The following is a 391-nucleotide window of genomic DNA, read 5'->3' on the forward strand; positions in this document are numbered from 1 at the left end:
ACATTTTTTTTTCCTTCTGTATCAACAAGTACGGGGGCGACTTCCCAATATCGACACCCGCTTTGCAATTGCAAAGTCTTTCCTTCCATCTCTAATTAATTTTCCTAGGGAGTAGGCGAGGCCAAACTTCCAAGGCTTTCACTGGCGAATATATCGCGCTCTTAGAAACTCGCATGGTACTTGGCGAGTGGATTTCAAATTATATGATCGGTGCCCACATTCGGGCGCGGCCCACTGCGGGAGCAGACCGTTGGCCCGTGGGCTCGCTGTGAACTAATTTGCCCACTGGTCCGAAAAGTATTCATTTCTAAACACCTTTGGCCAGGGCTGAAGACCGCGACTAACCCCTTTGAAACTTGTCTCTCAGGGAGCTGCGATCCATCAAACATTT

Source organism: Bacillus rossius, unplaced genomic scaffold (assembly GCF_032445375.1).
Source record: "Bacillus rossius redtenbacheri isolate Brsri unplaced genomic scaffold, Brsri_v3 Brsri_v3_scf822, whole genome shotgun sequence".
NCBI lineage: Eukaryota > Metazoa > Arthropoda > Insecta > Phasmatodea > Bacillidae > Bacillus > Bacillus rossius.